The sequence below is a fragment of the Coccinella septempunctata genome, chromosome 3 (assembly GCF_907165205.1).
Source record: "Coccinella septempunctata chromosome 3, icCocSept1.1, whole genome shotgun sequence".
Taxonomy (NCBI): Eukaryota; Metazoa; Arthropoda; class Insecta; order Coleoptera; family Coccinellidae; genus Coccinella; species Coccinella septempunctata.
Window position 1 is genome coordinate 9,047,484 of NC_058191.1, and position 21,599 is coordinate 9,069,082.

The 21,599-nt window shown below is 34.4% G+C and overlaps 1 protein-coding gene across 1 annotated transcript in view; it reads right to left on the reverse strand.

Annotated features, from left to right (window-relative positions):
• Positions 1-13,915, reverse strand: part of LOC123309906 (FMRFamide-related neuropeptides) — a 76,538-nt gene extending 62,623 nt beyond the window's left edge. The window contains exon 1 of the mRNA XM_044893207.1: positions 13,812-13,915. The gene's annotated coding sequence lies outside the window, so the exon portion shown is untranslated. The remainder of the gene's footprint in view (positions 1-13,811) is intronic.
• Positions 13,916-21,599: the final 7,684 nt, after the last annotated feature.

Genomic DNA, 21,599 nt, shown 5'->3' on the forward strand with positions numbered 1-21,599 from the left:
ATCAAGATCAAAAACTATTATAAAGATAACTATTAACATGACTTCAATCTCCAGCTTTGAATCAACATTATTTTTATGGAATTCAAGTTAACGCGACAGAGCACAGCGCTAAATAGCTACTCTAGCCTCCCTAGAGTAGAAATGTGGATGAGAACTCCTTGGCTTGTTTCACGCCCGTGAAAACCGCGTGGTTCATTTTTAGAGTTTCACCAAATATCGGATAACAAAATTTCATTCCTAGATGTTTCGATAAAAAAGTTTTCGAATTATTTTGAAACGAGCGTATACCGGAAAAAGACACATACTAATAGATATTTGAATTTTTATTCCAATCACCAAGTAAGTGTCAAAAGAGGTATTATTAAAACACTTTATGATAGAGCTAATTTAATTTCATCTACACCCGAAATTAGAAATAATGAAGTTGACTTCATTGAACATTTTCTTAGGGATAATCAATACCCGGAAAATTTTATTGAAAAAACAATATTAAATTTAGAGAAAAAATGACTAACCAAAATCGTAATAATGATCAGGAACAACCAACAAACCGTCAAGAACAACCAAATTTATTGAATGTAATTCCTTATGTTAATGGCCTTTCAGAAAAAATAAGAAGAATCGGTTCGAAATTCAACATACGAATATTTGTGGTAAAGCTTATACAGGTGAAACGTCCAGACCTCTAGAAATAAGAAAACGCGAACATAAAAATAATGTTAAAAATAGAAAAATTAATCGATCACAGATCGCAGATCATATTTGTTCTAATACGGGAGACCACATGATGGATTGGAACAACACTAAAATTTTAATGACGGAACCAGACCATTATAAACGAAAGATTAAAGAGTCTACGTGTATTCTATTAGATCAAGATAATAATTTGACAAATTGTTCGGTAGGAATAGATCATATTTGAATCAATTTACTGAAGAAGGAACTGTCATCCGGTAATTTCAAAATTAAATGAATCAACGTTTCTATGCAGTCTGTTTCTATATATTGACAATGAGGTATTTTCCTGAATTTCAACTCAAATATATCGAAATATATTTTTTTAGAATTTTAACGTATTGCGTTTTGTCTGTATTCACTTACGAAAATTCTGATTTCAGAAGTGCTCTCTTATGAACATTCTACGTCATTCTCACAATCCGGCAACGCCCGTCGAATCAATAAAGGTCATGAAAGTTTTATGATCATCATAGACTTAATAAATATCAAGTTTGGTGATCACATTTGACAAAGAAAACAAATAGTGCAGAGAAATATCAAACAATGACACAAAATGTCATCGTTTTTAAGAATATATAGACACAGATTACAGAAACAATTTTTTGAAATGTGTGGATATAGAATTCTATATCTTCTTGATCAGTTCCACTGTTGTCTAATTAACAAAAATTACTAGACTTCAGTAAAGGCATTCTACGTCACAAGCCTTTACATACTCGAAGTTTCGAAGGGTATATTTCTGAAATATCTTAATTTTGAAGCGAATCTTTTACGTGTTGGATAACTAATGGAAAAGGGTTTCCATAAATAATTTTAAACTCGATTTTGGAGTTTTAGGAAACTTGCCCATTAATGTTAAACAAAAGCCACAATTCAGAAGATTTTCGAAAATAGATTTTTCGTCTGATGAAGGAGTCTGATATAGACTCCGAAACGTTACCACGTAAAATTATAATTTCAACGTTATTTATTTTCAGTTCATTATCAGGCAACTATTTTTTCTAGTTAATTTGCTCCTGACAAATAAGTGCAAGAATTTACGCAGGAGCAAATCGTCGATTTCATTTTTAATTGATTTTGTTTCAGAGATTGGGAGTGAAAACCCTAAAAAGTTTATTAATCAATATTTCAAATTGATTTCTCTTTTTTTGAAACAAGCTTTGTCACAATTTTCATTACGTCGAGTGTAACTGCAGTAGACGTGTGGTATTAAATAGGATACGCTTCTCTATTAGTTCCATTGCCAAAAATATTGCGATGTATTTTTTCCGATTGGAAAAAACGAAAAAAGCAATTTAAAACGAATTCGAAGTACAACGAAATTTATCTCCTTCAAGCCATGTTTTCAGGTCAAGGCGGAGGGGTATAATTGATACTTTATTCATCCTGAATTTGTCTGGACTACGAAAATAGAGTCGCAACCATAACCAAAACGTGCAAGTTCGGTGTCTGAAATGGACTCTCTGGAAGAGAGCCAACTGGGTGTTTCAAGAATTCCGTGGGTCGTATACGAAGATGACGTTTCAATAAAATCGTTTCATTTTGTGCGCTCATCATTTTCCCTTCCCAGAGATACGTTGTGGAAACTGTAATTGCCGGATGATTCACTAAATTTTCGTCCAATTTAATTCTAGGTTGACGGAATGAGGTCTAGGAAAGATGCGTTTTTTAATGTTCCGTTTATATGATATCTTTTAACATTTTATACTTTTGCAAGATGAAGACATCTTCGTTAATAGCCATTTTTTTGCGTAATATAAATCGTCCACATTTTACGACATATGAATCCATTACAATCTTTGGAGTAGTAGGATATAACTTTCAAGATGTTTTTACCCATTTATATGTAGCCTATCTCTTGAGATTAATTTATTCGTTGTTTGTTTTTGGACAGTTTCGATCTCAAGAAATATTAATTCTAAATGAAGAAGGGAATTTATTTGAACAGTTGCGGGGATTGCAATTTTTGATATTTGATATTGAATGATGTCAGACTCTTATATTATAATTATCCAGTTTTTCACTCCGTTGAAGTATCGATTCATCATCAGTTGCCAAATATTTTACTTTTCATAACTCGTTACGAAAAGTAAAACGTTTCAAAACGTTAATGAGTTTTGAAAAGTGTCACTTGATATATCAAAATAAAAAAAATATATTTTTATTCCATTTACTGGTCAATATACCTATACATCGACCGATCATGCCATGATCATTCGATTTCGAGAAATTTGAATTAATAACTGTTAGGTTATCGTTAAAAATGGAAGAGGAAATCCGGCAATTATAGTGACTTTGAATTTTTTTTCAGATCACTGAATTTTGCATGATTCAAAAGAGATTTTTTACAGCTAACATATAGTTAATTCAAGAGGTAGGTACTTCATTCTATCGAACATTTTGTAGTAATAATAAAAATAACGTACGTACGAATCTTCAAATTAATATTGAAATGAACTTATGGTCACTTATCTATCTACTGAAATGAATAAAGTAAAACATATAGTTAATATATAAAAACAATTCAGCTATGAATTCTCAGTGTATTCTTCACCGCAGTCAAAACTATTTAACATTTACATTCTTAAAAATTTCCGGATGTAGTTTATTTATTTATAATTTCCGAAGTCATCAGCTATTTCATCGCCTGATGCAATACAGGAACCCCCTACTATATGATGAATTGATGAAATGTATATGAGAAGATAAAAAATTAAACGGTTGGGATAGAAGAAATCCTTCATTTTTTGTGAACTTCAAGAATTTATTTGACATCTTTTGGATTGTGTGATTTTGGTCAAAAATGGATCCTTTTGTTCTACAATTTGTTGAGGCATTCGTAATGCCTCTTTCATGGAAGTTTCTGCTCTTTTGATGAATTTCCACAATCTTTACTTGATGCCAATTTTTTACAAGGAAGGAAGTTTTGAAATGCAAAAAAACATAGTAATCTTAGTGACGGGTCCGAACTATATATTGGATGCATCAAACCTTCCCCATACAAGCTCCTGGAGTTTCTGGGGAATCACTATAGACGAGTATAGTCTGCCGTTTGTGCTGAAAGAATATAACACTACTCTTGGTGGCCAATTCTGGCTGTTCCTTGTCGATCACTAGCGACCCTAGCTTCATATGGTCAAATGGTTGGCCAAATGGAACTGATTATAAATTATTCCTTTCCGATCCCACAAAATGGGTATTTGGAATCTTCATCGTATGTCTTGTTTTGGCCACCTTTTGAGCAACTGCACCGAGCTTTGACCAAAATGAACAGAGAATTTTCGACGCAGGGATGATTCTTCACAGTGTTGTTGGAGAACAAGTTATGTAAATATAATTAATAATTTTTTCTTTAGTTATTATCAAGTCTTCGATAATGAATGTTGTGTTGTTAACTTTGCTTTCTCATTTTTTTGTTGTTGTTGCAGAAATAATTTCGAGATGGGGAGAGGATTGAGAAATTTTTATGTCAATGAAAAAGAAGCCCTTCATTATTAAAAAAATATTCTGTAAACAGATTTGTCATCAACATACTATTCACGGGGAGACAGGGTTTTTGCCTAAGCCCTTTTGTATCATACGCCGAACAGTTACACTAACCTCTGTTAAAACTCACGCAGTCATATGCTATATTGTTTGATAATTAAAAATGTGTAGCCATTATCTGTTTAGGAAATAGGTCGATTTAATTCCATTTATAAAACAAAAACAAAAAAGCAAGAATAGAATTGATTCACTGCCAAAAGTCACCTTTTCAATTTGCATAGATTTGAGATTGTCCGATAGAAACTTTACGTATTTACAAGATATCCATTACTACAGCCATCTTTCTGGAAAATAATAGATTTCTGGTTCTTTAACTTATATTATAATATAATAATAATAATATTATAATTATAATTCGAAAGTATATAGGACCTTTGAGTATTCAACCATTACATTAATTCTCAAGGATAGGACTGACATCAGTTATTGTTATTCTTTCTCTGGTATCTTGAAATTCGCTGAAATTCACCTCATACCAAAAAAAAATTAACAGAGAGGTATTCCTACAAATAATTATTTAGTTACGAAAAGCGACATGTTTCTGAAACTTCACAATGGGCCCATTTTTCCTAAAATCTGAATTTGAAGTATAATATTGATTTCTGAGATACCTACTTCGAAAATATTGTTCGATTAAAAACAAAAAACTTGAGACTATTAAATGTGGAGCATTTGAAATTTTTGGTAAATCATCTTCTGTTTAACCAATAAAAACTTCTTTCGAATCTGCATCATCAATTGCTCAATGCATATCCAACAAATCAGAACTACTTATTGAAAGAATTCTCCAACAGTGTAAAATGAAATTTATTCATAAGTATTCCAGTATTCTTTTAATTTGGGGAATGAAAAATATCCGTCGAGTCGTAAGCAGTGGATACTCATACTCTCTACTCATCACTCCATATAATTTTCTCCCGATATGCATCCATTCCATTGGCGTATTCTCTAGCAAAGAAAATGGACCTCTACGATCATCCGAGGTTAACGCTGATACCCGACTATGATTAAGGATTAGCTTCCCTGAGTCACTTTCAAAAAGTTTGATACTGATTCAAACCCCTGCCACGTTTTCGAACTGATACTTTTCAACAAAACATTGCTAGGAGGACCAGCCAGGCCCGGATCTAGGGGGGGGGCAAGCGGGGCGCTTGCCCCGGGCGCCAGCCTAAGGGGGCGCCAAAATCAACCAGAGGTTGAAATTTTTTTACTTTTGATTTTTACGGAAAAAATTAATTTCCTAGTGCTAAAATGGAAACTGTAGAATAGAAACATGATAAACCATCACTATGCCTAAAATATTTAAAATCAATGAGGGATCAATTAACTGCATATTATTCAGTCATCTACGAATGACCGCCACACTTGGGTAAAATAGGTTGAGAGATCTGATATGTTTACACTGCGTCGCAAGCAGTAATTTCTTTGCCTGGGGAATTGCCGACTCATCGCCTTCTCATCTGGAACTAAGGGCCAAAATTTCCAATTTTTCTATAGACCATAACATAAAAACTAATCCTTTCAGCATAATTCTGTTTGCATATTCGTAATCTATGCCTTAGTAAAATCACCAATTTTGGTGGAAATCGGTAAGATCGAAATTTTTTCAAATTTTCCATAGATGTACCGAGTTTTTCACCATAATTTGAGCCCCCCTTTAACTTTGTTACTAAGAGAGGTACAAAAAAATGTTTTATACAAAAGTTTCATGAAATTGAGTTTTTTTTAAATGTTTTCACAAAATGAAATATATACAAAGTGGGCGGTTTTCTGAAGAATATTTTTGGTCTCCGATCAAAACCGAATTCATTCTGTACACTAAATCGACGGCGTAGAACACGAATATGCAAACAGATATCAAAAAAAAAAATTACTTTTCAAGTTATGGTCGATGGAAAATCGGAAATTTTGGACCTTCGCGGAAAAATTCATAAAATCTGATCCGTTCGAGATAGATGAATGAAGTGTGGATTTTTATATTTGCAAAGAACCAATCCATCACCAAAATATTAAACAGCATATGACTAGTGCCTTTTTTCTAGCTGCTACATCTCCTCAAAGTTGACCAATATTTCCGAAATTTTGCACAAAAAGTGATTTATTCCTCAAAATACTGATCCTCCAAAAATCTAATTGCATATTCGTGATCTACCTTGAATTAATATGTAAAATGATCCGGGTCGATATATGTACCTAGTTACAAAAATAAATTTTTGTTCGGAATAATTTCGTTCATGAAGCGCGGGTAAAAACGATAGGCGATGGCGCGTTGCAAACGACATTCTTGTAAATACAAACTTTTTAATTTTTTTTCATTTATGCAATTTTTGGGAGTATTTTGGGAAAAGAATAACTTTTAATGGAACAATGAGAAAAAATATCTTTTGATGGAACAATGGGAAAAAAATATGAGTGATTTTTTTCCCAAAGTACTCATCTTAGGAAAAATCTAATTGCATATTCGTAATCTATACGACCTCGAACTAGTGAAAAAAACTCGGGTTGAAAGTGATGACGAATATGCAATTAGATTTTTCCTACGAACCTTAGAAGGGGGGGGGGGGGCCATCATGAATATTTGCCCCGGTCAGAAAAAATCGTAGATCCGGGCCTGGGACCAGCACTTTTAATATGTTGAATCTCTGCGCGAATTCTTTTCACAGAGCTCCGATGATGAATAAAAGAAATCTATTTTTGTTTTTAATATAGGTTTTGGTATTTATCAGTGCATATTAAGTAGGTATGCAGATTGATTAACAATTTACGCTTCGAGGTCGATTTTGATTTTGAACTACACCACGTTTCATGTATAACTGTAAATTTGTATCTTGCGAGAAGTTAGAGTAGTTTAAAGAATGATTACTCCTAAAGATACCTATAAAGATGAACAGAAGGCAGAGATGATCTTATTTTTTATTCAGTATATCAACATTTATCTCAAATGTTAACGAAATATTCCTTTTCTTTTCTATTTTATAAGCGAAGACGCGAGAAAGGTTCTGATTTTTTATCCCTCATCTCTGATAAGGTGCATATTTGACAATGTTGTTGGACGAGGAATCACCTTCTGATCATACACAAATCTTCTTGAATAAATGAAAAATGAAAGATTTTAGGGTTCAAATCTTCATACTTGTACTGACTTCACTTATATCGAGAATGAGCCATATTCAAATATATTAAAATTCTCCTGTTTGAAGAGTTAGGAGATCTCATGTCTTTTTGTGTAGCAAATTCGAACGTTGACTGGGACAGGGAGAAACGTAAAAACTTACTTCCTGACAAAAATATAACTAATGACTCGATAAAAAATCGAATAATTTTATACTATAATTATTAAAAAAAAAAAATTTAATCTGTTCAGAAGCATTAACTAACACTGGACCAACACTGATGAAATATCTTGCGATCGAACCCTCATCATGTAACTTCAAAGGGGAAGGTATTTACGTCACGCGGAGATTTCGAATGAGAAAATGTATTGTCAATTTCAAAGTAGCGCGTTGCAAAATGGTGAATACGCTGGAAACATGTAGGACTGCTGCATAGTTACCTACTCGTTTTGAAAGTTATAGAACTAAGTGCGCATGGAATAGGAGTGAGGTTCGAAATTTCACCTTGGAATTCGATTTGATTCAGCACATATTAATAATAAAAGGCTAGTTTCAAAGAACGGGGGAGAGAGCTACCACAGAAATTAAATAAAGCGGCAAACATTATGAAGTCCAGCAGCAATATTTGTATTATACTGAAGAGACAAAGTTGAACATACAGGGTAAACTTCACATATTCCTGTATGTTTCTCTATACGGCATCAGCATCTCGAAATGGCTATTTAGAAATGTCTCCTAGCCTTTCATACACCCATATAAAGGATGATACATTCAATCTGACCGATATTCCTTTCTATTATATTACTAGCAGTATCGTCCAGAATTGGTTGATTTTTTCAGAATTACATCACATTTGTTAGGTTACGTATAATGAACGACGAATTTACAATGCTGTAATCAGAAAAATAAATTTAACCTAATGATGAAAATGATGGCGGGGTAAGTCATTTTCTAGAATAATTTTCATATTTTAAGCTTCATAATCAGTATATAGTTCAATAATGATGGCTACGTTAGGGGTAATATAAATTCTAAGAGCACTGAATATAATAGGTCCTTTCGTTTGCATAAAAAGTGTAGCACTTTTCTACACTCGATTTTACTATTCGTTTGCTGATTGAATTTAAACCAGTGTAGAGGAAGTGTAGTTTATATACACATAGTCAAAAGGAGATGTAGATAAACTACACTTCCTCTACACAGGTGTAAATTCAATCAGCAAACGAATAGTAAAATCGAGTGTAGAAAAATGGTACACTTTTTATGCAAACGAAAGGACCTAATGATATTAAACATCAATGTTTGAGAGATTTACGTCCAGTTTCATAATAGAATTTAACGTCACTTTAAGCAGCTTCCTTTACTGTCATTTTTTGTAGGGTTAAAGGAAGCTTTAAAGTAAAAGCAACTTTAGGTTTGACTAGGAAACTGGCCGTTAGATTTAAGAAATGACAACATCGAATATGTCTTAACTTCCAAACCCGTAAAAATTAGATATTGAAATGGGTAAAATGAGGATATTTCGATGCACATTGCGCTCATAAAGACCCTGTATTATTAAATAATATGAAAAAATGCACGGCACATTGAGCACGATCGTTGGGGTGTACCTACAATATGTCCAATAACGTCTAATTAAAAAAATCTGCAATTTGAGCGAATAAATATGTTCATGTCATGTTAACGAGTGAAATACTGGTTAACTAATATGATGAAAATTTTCCCGAAATTTTCTCTGTTGTATCTACTAACACTATCAATCTTAGGTTCAAATTAAACTAGGATCTGTCTTATAAACTGTTCCAAAAAGACTAATCAGCTCTTTTAAGTGATACCGGATATCAAACGTATAATTAAGGATCTTACATTTATCTTTCGCTCCACAGAATGAGCACACTCTTTTCCATTTCAAATACATTTTCCGTTTTCTCTGGTACACTCCTTCGTGATCCGAAAATGGGTCACTTTTTATCTTTGACCCTGATTTCATAAAATTGTGTACCGGGCACGGCGAACGTACCATAATTTCTGCATATAAAAATATTTTTAATTCATTGAAAGAATTATCGAATACTCATAAATTTTTCAATTCGACTCGATATGACCATCTTTTCCCTTGAGTATAGCCTTATTCAGACGTCTAAAAAACGCATTTCAAGCTGCATGAATATGATCGGTTGGTTTCATACAATGCGAAGATTATAGAGTGGAAAGATAGGAAACGAAGCGACTAAAGTGATGTGAGCGCCATCTGTGTTTCAAAAGTGTTTTTAAGGCCCTAAGACTCTATGGCCTTGATCAAAGTGGATTCGAATGTTTTGATTCTCGTACCGCCTTTTGTTTATCAAATTCGTTCTAGTTGCTGATTATTGAATTTTTTTGTGTAATTTATTGGTGAAAACCTCTAAATATCTTTCGAAAATTATTGCATGGTGAAGAACTGTGGATCAAATAAAAAGAAAAATTTGTTTGGGAAATCGATTGACAGTCAAATTGTTGTTTGGAAAGTCGAAGTTTTATGAAACCAGCTGTGAGTGTTTTGTTCATTCATTAATCAATTTGTATATTGTGTCACAAAGCGACAATATCATGAAAAATCATAAAAAAGCATAAAGAAACTATACTAACGGGCTAACAAACAGGACTTGTATTATACATCTGTAAGGTTTTTTTATTGTGGTTCTGAAAATTCTTGAAATAATATGTGAGTAACTGAAACGTGTATGCTATGATGGTATATTGAATATTGGTTCATATCAATTTCTCATCAAAATTGTACAAATTCAACTAAGTTTATAATGTCAAAACAACGTATTGTGTGGAAAGAACACCTTTGACGTATAGCAGATCGCAAGAGTTGTCCTAGTCGAAGCTCTATTCTTTGTCCATAATTTCAAATTTTTGTAAATTTTTATAAATTTCAAATAAATAAGAATAAAGCACATCCAACAAAGTATTTCACTGATATCAATTGATTTCAAACAATGTTCAGATGAAAACTAACATCCTAGTCATAAAAAAAAATCATACTTTGGTTTTGTCGCTCAGGATGTTCGTTTTCTGGTCTCAACAAAGTCGATATTGAAATTCAATACAAAAAATAGAATTTAGCGCTTAGCAATGTTGTTGATATCGTTATAAACATTTGTGGTGCGATAAACTAGCTGTATTTGATTTTTCAGCTAAATATAATGCAATCACAATAAAATAATAAACCGCTTTCAAGTGTTCCTAATAACGATCATATTTTTTTTTCTATCTCTTATACATTTTAACAAAAATGGACCTTAAAAATGGGATGAAAATGTAATGTTACCTTCCTTGAATTTTATGTTTCGAGCATATCAACGAGATATGAAAAAGTCGTCGTCCAAGCTTAATGCCAAGAGCTAGTGAGGAAAACTCAATGAAATTCAAAAAATGAATCGATGATAAACTTGTTAACGATAAGAGATGAATCTTCCTTCAATAGAAGATTTCCAGTTTTTTTAGACTGGTGTTCTCGAAGGAGATTCGATTCAATCCTCTCCATAACGAAACCCAGACAGAGACAATAACATGTGGCCATGTTTCTTCCAATTGAGTACGCCGGCTTGCTTATTGCAAGCAACATGCGTGTAAAGAATTGAGAAGGTGGAAGTACGTTCAGTACACGGCAGAAATGATCGGTAAAATAATGAAGGAAGATCACCCCTAAACCATGAGGCAATGAATATAAAAATAAGAATTAATTCAGATACATACCACCCGCTGATATGAATATCAACAAGTATTACGATCTGAATTGAACTAGCCCATTTGCCATCGTCAGGACCACTGAATGGAAAAGTTCCACCGAAGAAGAGCAGATGCTGATCATAGTTTCGGTATCATTTGACCTCGTCAGAGTAACATAGCTTCTTCTCCGATGGAAAAACGTTTGGAATTGATGAACTCTTATTGAATACTGGCAGACACTACTATATTTCGTTTTTCGATTTGTGGAGTAAAATATTTTTTTACTCAACTACTGCTGATGATATGTGAATGGCGCAATGAATGGATAATACCTACTTTCACATTACTGATAAATAAAAGGTTATCGTTCCATAAATATTTCAAGAGTGTTAACTAATTAAATTATTTGAATTCCGTTGAGTTCGCATCACAATATTGACCGCAAAGCTCCTTAAATTATGTGCTTGTATCCAAATTTATATTAGTGCCATTAGAAATGAGTAAAGAAACGAATTAGCACATTTATGGACTCGGACTTCAAGAATCGGGAAAAATGTATATTGCGTAATTCCAATCGGAATATATAAATACACTTGCAGTCTTATTTTAAGATTCCTCAATCGTTCATTAGAACTACGTTGATAGTGGCAACTGCAACTACTGTTAAATAGTGTAAACAGTTTTTGTAACTTGTAGAACGTTGATTTCTGACCGAATTACTATCGATAGAGTAGGTATATTGCGAGTATTCGCTACAGAACAATTTTTCTCAGAAATTCAAACCAAAACTCTGAACTAACAATTATTATCTTGTCGTGGCATGATGAGATTATCGGAAAAAAGTTAAGCTGAAAGAAGTCAGTCATTGTCCGTAAGTTGGTAGTTGCAAAATGGCGCGTGCGTCAGTCTCACATTTGAATGGAAAATGGATAACACCTTTTTCGAAAGGAGTACATACTGAAAATCGAAATAATGAGATTTCAGCTGATCAAGTTTTTCGAAGTAAGTAGCACTACTCAAAGACGTAGACAGAATTGAAATATATGTACATCTTCTTTCAAAATGATGGTTTTCTGTCTCTTCATCCAGAACTCCAACAAAGTATTTTATTGAAAAAGTCGGCGCCTACTAAACATCTGAATTTGTAAATTCTTGAGTTGTCAGATTGCAATGAATGCTATCATATACAATATACATTATACAAGGTGATTCATTGGGAAATGCGCATACAATAAGGGTGCTTCTGAATAACCCATATCTATTTTATAGATCTATCCTTCTTTATTACCAAAATACAGGTTGATTCATCACTTCTCTTCATTCTTTCAATTAATCATAGCATATGAACCACTCTACGCATTTAAATAATAAGACGCAAGAATTCGAGTTTCTTGATTTTCTATTTTGTTTATACTCAAAAATGTATATTATTGTCAACGTTATTTCTGTTTGAAATACTTCAAGTCCTTCTTATTCTTTTTGGTGTTGTTTCGAATCGAAACATACTCATAAATTTTTTCAAGTCCGATTCTGGAAAAAGACTCAGGCTATTATTTTTGTAGACTCTACTGTGAATTAAGAATGTAAGGACCGAATATTAGAATATGCGATATGTGTTTCATAAGTTATGAGTTATTGAATGAATGAAAAAAATCTATAAATACAGCTGTATCTTGGTGTATTGATTTATAAAATATGGGTTAATTACAAGCACTCTGAGAACAACTCTATGATACATACAAATAGCAGCTCTAAAGTCACATCTGCATTTTAAATGAAAATACTCTGAGAAAGAGGTAAAGACGTAAATATTTCTCAGTAGATGTAATACTGGATGAAATTATGAGTTAAAAAAAAACTGTGCACACAAATTTTCAAAATTTCAAAAAGGAAAGAAGAATAACGAAGGAAAAATTTGAAGAAGTGGTATTCAGTTGAAACACTAAGATTAGGTCTCCGCATGGTCAGAATATGACATTTTTAATGAAGATTAACACCCAAATTCTCAGGATACAATGTGAAATACGTTCATTCAAATAAAAAAGAAGAAATCGAAAAATTTTTGGGAATTTGCATTATTGTGTAAACAAACGCTCAAACTTCTTTCCGATACGTTACTCTTAATTGCCCTAGAACACTGAACCAATAAAATCCCCATAGAATAATCGAAACTTATTTCACCCTAAATTTAGGAAAAAAAGAAATAATATTAAAAAACAGGCGGGGAATTGAAAAACCCAAAAGACTATAAATAAAATTTTGCTCACGTAAATGCAAGAAATTATTCATAGTTAGAATTATTGCGTTTACACTTTGTATATTATGTCCCAAAAATTTTTGGGGGTTCAAAAAAAGGAATGCGTTTGCTTTGAAAAATCTTCTGGATAATTGAAAGAATTTTCGTTCAGATAAAAAAAACTGGATACCTACAGGGAATATTTCCAGCTTCTCATAATTTTGAACTTCATGCGAGTTACAAAAAGGACAAAACGGGAAAGTTTCATATATACTTTTTCCCTCTGAAAATATTTTCTTAGAAAGGAAAACATCGAATAAGTATTCCCATAAGGGTTTCGCGACACTTTCGAAGAAACGTTGAATAGAAACCTCACTCTAATCCTGCGAAAATTCAGCACCGCAAAAAACTTCACATAAATCCATGCACAAAAAGGACAAATTCAAAGAATACGTACTCACCTCGATAGCTCGCGGAACCTGTCCTCGTACACTACAAACCACAGAGTATAACGCCGGTCAACAAGTGTTTCAGGATAACTCTTATCAGGATAGCTCTTTATCCGCTGAAGGCGCCCACATAGCGGCTGGAGAGGGGGTCTGATAAACCCCATTGGTCGCCTTCTGATCTATCACGACCCCACACTCGCTTAATTTTAGTGTAAGATATCTTTTTTGATTTATGCCGCCAAATTGTTACTTCGGGGTGGTTGATTATTTTCCAACTGATGTTTTGCAACTGTTTCGACGGAAGGGATGCTGTCCGGACCCGAATTAGAGCGTAAATATACAGGCCGGACCGTTTTTCTTCATTCAAACAGCTATAAATCTTTCGCTGTAATATATTGAATGGTTCCGAACAAATTTCAGAGATGGATTTGTGCAAATTGAGTATACATCACATTTCAATCCCATTATCTCAGTAATCTGCAAGAATTTATGGCTCTTGAAAATAATGTAGACATTTGGTGAATTTATATGGCGTCCTGGATGATTTAATCGTGTAATAGCTTAATCAGCTACATATGCGATATATACTGAGCAACAATTATTATCATTTTGCGTTTATTCCGTAATAGCCAGATTCCGTTAAATGGATATTCAATCCGAATTTGAATTTCTATACTCCATTCATTTTTATTTTAGCAGTCGGTTGGCCATGGAAATTTGACACATTTCACTCTGTATAGTACGAAGATGTGGGACTATGACGCTTGTCAAAACATTTTTGGGTTTCTGTTATTACGTATTTTATCATAATGTCGAATCTCTTCGGAAAATTTGTGACGAACATAATTGAAGTTTATACAAACTGATTGAAAGGCATACCAAATCGGTTCAATTATTTCATGGCCAACCAACTGCTAAAATAAATATGAATGCAGTATAGAATGAAGTATCAATTATCGTAATTCTGTAGCTGAACATGTGCGTGGCGTGTTAATAACGTCATTATTGACATAATGAGAATGATCTAGGAAAAGCTGGATATCCTTTTAGAACCTTAGGATAGTCTTTAGTTGGGGAGCCGACAATGCTAAACAGGGATTTGCTCGAGCGTCGTGGAGACCTAGTGGATTTTGAAAATCAGATGGTAGAAAGAAAAAAGATTTTATGATGTATGCACTTTCAGCGGTGGGAAAAGCATTTGCAGGTTTTCAAAGATGTAAAAAAAATCGTCAGGTGTACATACTCCAGTGCGGCAGATTGAGATACCGTATATGCCCTACGTCTTCTTCTTCTTCTTCTCTTTCAATAGGACCAAGTCCTGTTCAATCCTGTACATTTGGCTCTCTTCTGGGATCTTCCTGCGATACTAAACTCTAGCTCTCGTACCACCTCTTTGGTGGTCTGCCTACAAGTCTGCGTTTGTTCGGTTTCTGATTTCTAGCCCACTTTGCCCATCTGTCTTCTGGCATTCTTTCTACGTGATCCCTCCAGAATCGTTTTCGTGTCCTGACCCATCTCACCACATCCTGTACGCCCAATTCTGCTCCTATGTCATCACTCCTTATTCGGTCCCTTAGAGTGACTCCCTTGATGGTTCGCAATATTTTCATCTCTGTGGTTCTCATTATGCTTTTTGTTTACGATGTTTCGGCTCTTGTTTCTGAGGCATACGTGAGAATAGGTCTTACACACGTTTTGTAAATTCTGGTCTTGCTCTGTGATCTCATCGCTTTGTTCCTTCACACTATATCTATCAGATAGCCACTGACTCTCGATGCCTTTATCGCTTGTGTTCGTGCTTCTTCTGTCAGGTTTCTTTCACACGATATATTTTTCCCAGGTAATTGAATCTTGATACCTGCTGTATTATTCCACTATCGACTGCCAATTTGCATCTAATAGGATTTTTAGAGATGACCATTGATTGTGCTTTGTTGATGGAAATGGTCATATTAAATTTTTCAGCGGATATTTTCATCTTATATAATAGACGTTGCAAGTCATCTTCATTCTCACAACACCATCGTCTGCGTAAAACAACACCTTTAGGGTGCCCTACGTGTCTCTGATAATAAATTCATGTTAATCTGCCTGTTTGTATGGTGGGGCTTGGCGCACGAAAGAGTTGAAAATGGTAAAAAAAAATTTCGAGCTTGTCGGATTTTGAGAGTATGTATATGTTAATTGGACACAAAGTTAGCTACTTTTCAAGAGACTCACAATTCGGAGCAAGGTCACAGCGGTCCTTTGAAAATGCAAAAAAAAATCGTCATATGTACATTCTCGAGCGTGTCAGATTTTCATATACATGGCTAATCTCGGTGTTGCAGACTTGTTGACCCATTAATCGGACACAAATCAGGGGGGATTTCTTAATCTGATAGTTTGAAGATGAAAACAAATAATTTTTTTAATATCTCCCTTTCTGCACCTCTTATCGTTTCCGTATTCATTAAAAAAAGTTGTAGATGATAGAGAGCTAAGCCACACATGCGAAAGGCCAAGGTCAATGTTGAAACCCAATCTATGTACATTCATCGCCATATATCTCAAGAACGTTTAAACAAACGGAAAAAAATCTTAGAAAATGTTATGCTCTACAACTTTTATAATGAATGCGAAAACAATTTGAAGCCCAGGAGAGGAGATAATTCGAAAAAACTGTTTTTTGTGAATTTTATGGCCAATTCCTATTGTTTACGATTGCTGAAACTGTCAGATTATATTCTTTTCGTTATTCTTGAATCATTATAGCCGCAAAATAAGAAAAAAAGCCAATATGCAAGAATTTACACGTGACGTTTTTTTTTGGAAGTTTGTTGCCCTCCTACACATTTTCGTTACGTTTAAATTGTCAGATTGAGAGAATGTATACTTTTTAACATGTAATTACATATATATAAGATTATATCTTAATCTGATACGCTCCAGTATGTACAATGATTTTTTTTTACTATACTGACAGGCTGTCCTAGACAATTTCCCCTATAAACGGGTCCAATGTTTGGCGGTATGTGCTGAGTGGTGAGTTCACGCTATTTGAGGAAATGCGTGCTCTTGGGGTGATTGTTTCGTCCCACTGCTAGGGTCGGACTCATCAGGTAGGTTAATGAACCCTAGCAGCTACCTACGACAATCGCCGAAGCAGCGTAGTTTGTGCCTGCTATAAACGCCGGTTACGTCGAGGGTATAGAGTTGTGCGTCGCCGGTGGCGCCATCGTTTGGCGTATGCTGCACCGCAATAGACGTATATTCTACCCTGTGATCGCAACCGTCGTGCGCAGTGATGCCATCGTTTGGCTACCCTTGGTACCACCATGGTGAGATGAAGTATTCTTCTACCATGGGTACAACTACGCCGCCACAAATGTATCTACCCTTATATTATTCTGACACGCTCGAGTAATTCCCGAATTTCCCTCTTGGGCTCCCCAACTACTTGAAAATTATTCAAAATATTCAGACTTTCTTGAGTTGAGAAAGTTAAGAGTATTGAATCTGCGTCTATCGACCAATTGTTTCATAGTGTAGTAATCGACGTCTGAAAAATGGCAATTTTTACCATAGGTATTGTCTGAAATTTATTTGATCATTTGTCGTCATTTAGATCTTGATAGCATCAAGAGTACTAGTTAGTTAGTATCAAACATTCTTGCGATCAAATTTGAAGAGAATTCGGCTTGAATCGGGTCTTGGGCCTTATCGCACAATTTCCCGAAATTAAAGTAACAAAACTCAAATCGAACAAATCGGCTCGTTTATTTAGACTAGCATTATTTTTCACAATATGAGTAGATACAATTTATTGAGTTCTATGTAAATTTTCATAATGCGTTATGCCATCCCTATAAAAACAAAATTACCTTCAGAATAACTAGCTTAATCTACATATGATACTACACATCTGTGGATCTTTCAAACAAAGTTGTATTCAGCCAAAGTACCCCAATTTTTCAAATTTCACTGATACTTTTTAATTTCTGAACATCAAATTACTCGAAAACGGCGCATTATACGAGAAAAGTTGAAGAATACTTTTATTTTACAAAACGTTCAAATATTCATTGAATAGTGTCCAACTTAGTTTCAAGAGTTGGGTTCTATGAATTCTTTTACCGACTTCAGAAGTGGTCAGTGAAATTATTAGCGGTAATCAAAATTACATGTTCGATATCTGTTTTTCGGGCGAGTGTTCATTTTACCCGACATTTGAAACCGGCATAACTGTCGGATGAAAATCCAAGATTATTTTGTGAGGTGCATACTCAGCTTCCCCAAAAATTAAATGTTTGGACGGCTATTTATAATCGGCCGTTGTTTTATACCCCGTAATCTCACTGGCCAAATTCATTATGTTCTATTGAAGAACGCTATTTATCCAGCCCTCGTGCAAGTATTGGAGAATGCAGAAGTCCATCAAACGATCATTTTCCAACAAGATTCCCTCATTTCGTTCTACTGAAATTCCAGATGAAATTAGGAGCTCTTTTTCAGAGAGACAAGAATGGTGGAAACCGTAGCCTCATTTCAAACAAACCTGAAGATTCTGTAGATAAATTGTCTTAAATTTGACATAAAGACAAACTTGAATGAATTTTTATAACTTCCTACTGACAAAACTTACAGAGTCAATACTATACCCTACTCTCTACATTATACTTGTATGAGTTAATCCTAGTGTTCTTCTGGGAAGTTAAAAATTGATTTCAATTAATAAAAAACAAACAAAAAGTCAAAACGTGAAAGAGTTCATTTTTTCGAATACAACAGCCTGCATTCCAATAGGTATGACTCAAAAATCTCTATCTAACAATGTTCCACATCCTATACGCAAAATAAGCTTTAAGAAGACAAATGAATTTATATCTAAAAAACCTTGAAATTTGGGTATAGGGGGCACTTCGTGAAAAATCCAGAATTGTAATAAAACACTGAGTATCTCATTTGAAATAGGTAATTAAGTTTGGCTCTACATCCGGTGTTTTAGTTGAATAGATATCGGCCATTCATAATGATTCACAAATATTCATAAATTTATTCGGTTCTATACCTTCTTCTAGTGGACCCTTTGCTCGAAACACCCTGTATGTATTTTGAATCGATGGCGATCAACTATTTGGTTGATTAACTATATAATCTCATGCAGAAAAACATAGTGTGTGGCTATTTCTCTATTCAAATTTACAGAAAACAAGTAGATAAAAAGATAAGTACCATCAAAATCTCTGCAGAGAAAGAATAATTTCGAGTTTATTTATCATAAGCAATATCATAATCTTCATCTTTTGTTCGGAGCACAATCCATCGCTCATTATATTAAAGGCTTAATTAATACGCAGCTTTTTATGGTACATTGTATACCTACTTGCCGAAAAAGCCAAGAAACATTGCAAAATGCGTCATCTAATTAGGACGCAACATCACGGGTTGAGCAGATTTTTCATCATTTATGAGATCTCTCTTCCGCTATTCAGTTTATATTTCTTGGGATGGAGCACAATGGTGGCACAATAAATAAGGATTAGAATAAGGATAAATTCTTCGGGTGGTAGTAAGAAGGCTTTCGAGCGATCCTTCTGTGCCACATTTTATGTCTTACATTGTTACAAGTCACCAGTTTCTTCGTCGGTCCATAATTTTTCCGTCGAAGGTCTCCTTTACCGTATTATGTGTTTATTTCATCAATGCCAGGCTATACTAGGGGAAACGGCTGCTCTATCCCAACCATCATTTTCCTTTTCATATTGGTCATTATTTTCAATGATCATGAAGCTTTGGCCTCGTGTTCGAAATACAACACTCAGAAAACTTTCCTGAAATTTTCAGCTCAGTTTCAGAACATTTCAAGACGGCAAACACAATAAAACACAACATCATAGACTTGAGAGAGCTGAAAATGGTAGAATAATTCAAGAAATTGTTCGAAAACAGATATGACAATTTATATCCTCTTCATAAAGACAAAAGGAATAATAATAATAATAATAACAATAATTGTTGACTTCCGGAAGGTTGTTTCCTGAGACAGAGGGCTTCATGCTCGCCATCCAGGATCAGGTGATTCCAACAAGAAATTACATGAAATACATCACCAAGGATGCCTCAATGGCGGACGATAGCTGTCGTTATGGCTGTGCGACACATGAAACTATCCAGCACATCACCGGGGGATGTCAGAAGTTCGCGGGCACGGAGTACAAAAATAGACATGATGCTGTTGCCAAGATTCTTCACCAAGAATTGGCACTAAAACACCAACTTCTAAGTTCAAAAAAGGTTCCTTATTACAATTACCATCCGGATGCTGTATTGGAAAATGAACATCACAAGCTCTACTGGGATCGCACGGTTCTGACAGACCGGAAAATAACCCATAATAGACCAGACCTCATATTGCTCAATAAGGATGAGGACAGAGCACTTTTCATCGATGTGGCGATTCCAAATAATAACAATCTTCTAGATAGGCACACTGAAAAAATTTCAAAATACAGAGATCTCGAGGAACAAACCAGGAGACAGTGGAAGCTGAAAGATGTCAAGACCATCCCTATTGTCATTTCATCTACAGGCCTGATACCGAAGAAACTACTGGAGAACTTGAGGAAACTGGTCTGAGTCATGTAATCAAAAAATTGAAACAAATACACCTCACGAAACATCGAGAGAAGGCGGATAGAAAACACAAATGTCGGATTAATTTTGGAATTCTCAGTCCCATGTGGCGAATGCATATGTGATTGATTTCTAATTAGGAGTTTCGACTGTCAAGTCCCTGATCTTATTAATAAGGTAATAATAGGCGGTGTTTAAGTGTTCTATATCGGTTCTCTTATTAATTGATTTTTCATCTTGTTTAATGGAAATCATCTCATACAGTAAGCGTTTTCTCAAAATTCTCAAAATGTCCTAGTATTTTGACAGACTGGATGTTGAAGTCAAAGGAGTGAAGAGGATTTGAAACATGCTCAGCCAGCGCGGTGTAATTTTCTTTCTTCCTCTTTAAAGGATTGATTATGTTGAGGGCATCTCTCTCTGTCTCTCGGCATTGTTTTAAGGAGTGGTTTTTGTTCTATAAACCTGACCTTTTTACTGTCAATCAACTGAAGAATCTAATAATAAAGGTCTCAAATCTACACTTTCATTTCTCCAACCATTCCTTCAAAATGAAAACGCTGACCCGTCATCACATTTGAATTCCCAATTGAATTGATGTGGCCCATACTTGATGAAAATCCATAATTGAACTTTAAACAGATTATACGATTTTCACAAAATGAGTTTTTAAACCACGAAACGTGTTTCGCATTCACAATAGCATCTTCAGGTGGGTTAAGGTATAAACCTATTGTGATAGCGAAAAGCGCAAAAACTCATTTTGTGGAAATCGTATAATCCGTTGAATGTTTTTCTCTGCAACCCCATCCAATTTTTGTTTTTCAAATGGGTACAGACTTACAAAGATGCACATCATGTGCTACTTTCTACGTGAATATAGTGTATCTACTCTTTTTAGTTAAACATGAAGATGCTCAATCATTTTTATCTCACAGTGTATTGATAAGGAATGTGAAATAATTTTTTTTGTCGAAATATGGACCGCGTTAGTTTTACATTGTTCTGAGTATTTTTAATGGCACTTGAAGTCTTTTTGTGCTCGTGAGCGCTTTTAAAAACATTGCTTAGTGCTTATACAGTAATTCGAGCGCTTTATCGAAAGGCTCAGCGGTTAGCAGTCACCGAAGACTCATGGAGAACTGCAGTGCACAAAAGATCCTGTTCACTTCAATGAATAACAAC